Here is a 5,319-nt window from a genome sequence, read left to right as displayed (position 1 = left end):
TTGGGATGATTCTTTTGGAAATGCCATCACATGGACTCTTGGACGAGCCCGCTCACAGATCTGTCTTCACGTGTGTGGTTGTTGAAGTCAGGATGCCATCCCTGCCCTATGACCCATGGGGGGAGAGGCTGAGACCGAGCCAAAGCACTCGGACAAGGGTCGGAGGAGATGAAGGGAGCTTCATAGGCCAGTCTCCACCGGGAGCGTCCCATGCTTTACGCCGTCCGCGGTAGGGAGGCTCTCTCAGAGTTCCCGATGAAGGTGTGGGTTGGGGCACAACTATCATGGCTGATCGTGATTTCACTGTTTCCTGCACTGGAAAGACCAGAGCGAAAGAAGGATGAGCTCAGGGCAGTGATTCCTGAGCAGAGAGCAGCAAGATCAGCCTTACGTACTTATTCGCAAAGCCTCGGGACGTAGGACGTGCTGGGGCTTCTCGTGCTGTCTCTCTCAGGCCCTCCGAGTCTCAGAAATTGCTGATCTGGGACAGGCTCTCAGGGAGAATGTGACCCATCTGATTCATTAGCAGATCTTTGTTTTTCTGTGGTTCATCCACTCCCGACCCAAGTAGGATTTCTGACTATACAGTCATCTATATCTATATCTATATGATATCTATATGAATATCATAAGACTATCATATGAATGAGGCTGCAAAATCGCAATGTGTCACGCCACTTTTAAAAATGATACTGGGCCAAAACACACTCTGCTCTATGATCAGTGCATGGCAGTTCCTTGGTGAACGCTTTCCTTGATACCTGGAGATGTTTTTCTGTCTAGGATTGCCTTTTTTATTAAACTGGTTAAGTATTTTTTTTTTAATTGTCCCATCCCCCACCCTCATTAGCTTCATAGTGGGGGAGGAGCAGAGACAGAGAGGGAGACACAGCATTCAAAGCAGGTTCCAGGCTCTGAGCTGTCAGCACGGAGCCCGATGCGGGGCTCGAACTCACAGACCACGAGATCATGACCTGAGCCGAAGTCGGACGCCCAACCGACTGAGCCCCCCACCCCGCCACGGGCCCCAGTTATGTACTGTTTTTACAGAAGTGATTACCCTAGAGAATGCAACAAGCATTGTGACTTGTGATGTCTGACATAAATTCCTGCTTTTACTTGTTTCCACCCCCAGCAGGAAGGGTGGCCCATCCTACCTGCATGTAGTCTTGTCCCACCTCCTGTGTTCCTGTTGTCACTTACGTTGATTGGACGCTATTAGCACTTGACATGGACACTTCTGTTCAGATTTACTCACATGTTTGATGTTTACCATCTTTTTGTTACCTGGAGTCATTTTTCTTCCACTGAGAGCACTCGAGCCTTTCTGCCCGTGGGGTTCCAGGCTGATAGATTCTGCCCTTTTGCCGTAATGTTTTCATTTTACTTTCATCCTTGAGATATATTTTCCTAGAACTTGGATGAACTTCAATTCTTCATTTTGTTGTTGTTGTCCTTTGAAGACATGACTTCATTTCCTCCTGGATTCCGTCACTTCGCGTGAACAGTCAGATTTAACTCTCACGGACATCGCTCTGAAAGCCACTCATCTTTTCTCTCTGCCTGATTTCTCCCTTGTTTTTCTGTTTTTCTACGTTGTGTGTAGGTGTGGGGTTGTCACAATTACCCTGTTTGAGTTTGTAGAGCTGATTGAATATGTGGCCTTAGGTCTCTCATTTGTTTTGGAAAAGTATCATTATTTCCTCTGCCTCTTTATTTTTCCCTTTTGGCTGGGTCTTCAGGCATAGGTCATGTAGACTTCCTCACCATGTCCCTGCATCTCCTATGTTCTTTCTGTCGTCTTCATTATACTGTCTGGGTGATTCCTTCTGCCCTACCTGTCCGTTTGCTAATTCCATATTCAGCTCTTCATAATTTTCTGTTAAATTCATGAACATGGTGTCACTGTAGTTTTTTTGTTTTTTGGGTGTTTTTTTTTTTTTGGTTCTTGAAGATCCACCTGGGCTTTTATTTTATTTTTTTTTTTTAATTTTTTTTTTCAACGTTTATTTATTTTTGGGACAGAGAGAGACAGAGCATGAACGGGCGAGGGGCAGAGAGAGAGGGAGACACAGAATCGGAAGCAGGCTCCAGGCTCTGAGCCATCAGCCCAGAGCCCGACACGGGGCTCGAACTCACGGACCGCGAGATCGTGACCTGGCTGAAGTCGGACGCTTAACCGACTGCGCCACCCAGGCGCCCCCACCTGGGCTTTTAAAAATAATTCGTAGCTGTCTACAAAATTCTCTGCAAAAAGAGCGTCTAGTTCTATAAAATTTCTCAGCCTGTATTTTACTTCCATAAGCGCGTTGAGCATTGTGGCTTTACAGCCTGTGTCTGATAATGCCATTGTCTGCATCCCTCGTGGGTTGACTGTTTCTCTGGATTTTAAATAATGCTTTCTTTTCTCCTCATGCGTGGTAATTTTTGACAGGGTGCAGGCATGGTATTTGAAAAGTTGTAGAGATAATTTGAGGTTCTTTATGATGCTCTCTTCCTATGCAGGGGGTTTCAGTCTACTTCTGGACCGTAACTAGGTGAGCAGATTCAAAGCTGGGGTTACCTTGACTCTCAGGGACAGGCGTGGATCAACGCTTAACTATAGTCTTTTTCTTTAAAAAAAATTTTTTTAATGTTTATTTTTGAGAGAGAGACAGAGCGTGAGCAGGGAAAGGGCAGAGAGACAGGGAGACATAGAATGTGAAGCGGGCTCCAGGCTCCGAGCTGTCAGCACAGAGCCCAACGCGGGGCTCGAGCTCATGAACCGTGAGATCACGTCCTGAGCCGAAGTCGGACCCCTAACCGACTGAACCACCCAGGTGCCTTGACTACAGTCTTTCCGTGAGGGTCAGTCTACTTCTGGTTGATCTTTATTCCTAGGTTTTAACTCTCAGATGTTCCAACTCGATGCCTAGATGTATTTACAGAACCACCTTCCATACCAGGAAAGCCCTGAATTCCAGTTTCTGTCTCTATGCCTGGGAGTCAGCCAAAGCCTCTGCTCATTGCTACATGTTCTGCTGATCATTTCAGCAGGAGGAGAAGGTTCTAGGGCAAAAATCCCCCAATGCTAGACTCACCTGTTTAATTTTGGTCTCAAAGCTTGTTTCTGTAATTTTTGTTGTTGTTGTTGTGTTAGTTTTCTGACAACTTTAAATACATTTCAACAATATTTTCTCAGATTTTATGGGTGTTCTCATGGAGAAGGATTACTCTGGTATTAGTGGAGCTAGAACTCAACTGTATAGCCATATCTTAACCATTTGTTAGATAAATCGATTTCATGGAAAGTTTGCACGTAATACGTGGGAAAATAATCAAACCGACCCACCAACCTTCTTCTTCACAGCTATCTATGACCATGCTAACTAATAAAGACTGATCTCATGCCAGCACTGGAATATTTTTGTTCTAGAATGTTCATGACTTTTGGATACTCTGCCAACTTGATTGTGTTTTCTGCTCTTAACTGGCCATGAAATCGGCATGGAGACGGTCATCCCCGTAAACCCTGTGCTGGACCATCTGGTCACATCTCCCAGGTCCCCACCTGCCTAGAAACTCTGCAGGGTCTTGGCCATCACTGCCCCCTCCCTCCTCCTTGAAGCTCAGATACTTTTACCGCTCAGGTATCCTCATTGACTTCATCTGTCTTTGTTCCACTGTGGACAGTAGACAGTGATTTGAAACCCTCTCCGTCTTGCTTTTACAGCCACCGTTTACAACTGTGCGCCCGGCACTGCCTCCCTAATGGGTCTCAGGCACACCTCCTCACAATTGCTCTGTGAGTTCCGTGCTTCTGTGGTCACTCAGCAGATAGGTCGGTGGTACGAGATCACGCAGGGAGTCTATAAAGGAGCCAAGGTGTGAACTGAGATTGGACAGCCTCTAAAACCCTGGGTCTTGCACTACACTACTTTATTAAAATATCTTGTGCAAACTGAATCACCTCGATTTCCAGAAGGGAAAACTTAGGTGCATAGAGGTATTTATTGTTATGAATGACGAACGTCTAATGCCATCGACATTGATTTTATTTAATAGGACTTTAGCCCAGAAAGCTCAAACATATTAGCACCTGCAGGTAGACAGGTAGCACATTCTATGGACATTCTTGACTACTTAACTTTTACCTGCCTATATCTGTACGTGTAACTGGTAATTTAATGAGTCAACTTGGCGATGCCACGATACCCAGCGTTGGGTCAAACAGCAGTCTAGATGTCCCTGTGAAGGTACTTGTTTAGAAGTAATTCACATTTAAATCAGAAGACTTTGATTAAAGCAGATTTTCTTACTTAATGTGGGTGGGCCTCATCCAATCAGGTGAAGGCCTTAGGGGGAAAGACTGGTGTTCACTGAGGATGAAGGAATTTTGTCTGCAGATAGCCTTCAGGCTTGAGCTGCAGAGTGCACCCTCCCCTGGGTCTCCAGACTGCCAGCATTCCCTCAACATTTCATACTGGCTAGACTGCACAATCGCATGAGCCAGTTCCTTAAAATAAATCTCTGTCTACACATACACTATGGTTCTGTTTCTCTGCAACCTGACTAATACACTATATATGGAAAAGTATTTTGTTTGTAAATAGACCACCGAGTTAACCCCAGGCCTTTGTAGACATCCTCGCGTTTAGTAGAGATTACGTACAGGAGGAAAAGTTCGGTAAGGGGAACGTGGGTTCATTAGGAAACCGTTTCTAATGACCCACTATAGAACGAAAGACCAGTTTTTCAAAATACCAAAGCCCAAAATTGTTTTATCAATGGTTGCAAATACTCGATGGGCCACGTGCAACGTAGGAGACGGAGTGGGCTTAGCTCACGGGCCACGACGCCAGCCTCTTGTCTGTCACCTGGTCTGGTGTGCATTCACTACATTACTGGCCACAGATGCACTGTGGACACGTGAGAGCTGGGTAGACTCCCGCTCGTGGGCGGTGGCATGATTTAGTGTCCAGCCAACAGTGCCTACAGCTGACGACGTGAGGCTTTTACTCGTGTAAGCCTTCCATTGAACAAAAGTTTTTTATTCCCTTTAATGGAAGCACCTTGCTGCTCTGCGTTGGATTTCTAGAACACGGAGCAACCTCAGTAGGGCTCCAAGTGTCTTTGTCTTCAAGGTGGTCTGTCTTTCAGACGCTCAGCATGAATCCTGCAGGCCGACTTCTCGCTCAGTGCTGTGCGAGGACGGGGGCCAAGTGCTTTCTCACGTGGCGGTCCCGGCAGCTGTCATCGCAGAGCAGGGGCGTTGAGTTACAGAAAGTGCAGCAAAACTAGACGGGCCGCGCCAGGGCCGAGACCGATGGGGCCGGAAGG

The sequence above is a fragment of the Lynx canadensis genome, chromosome A1 (genome assembly GCF_007474595.2).
Source record: "Lynx canadensis isolate LIC74 chromosome A1, mLynCan4.pri.v2, whole genome shotgun sequence".
In the NCBI taxonomy this organism is placed as follows: Eukaryota; Metazoa; Chordata; class Mammalia; order Carnivora; family Felidae; genus Lynx; species Lynx canadensis.
The sequence above is the reverse complement of the archived record's forward strand: the minus strand, read 5'-3'. Positions refer to the sequence as shown.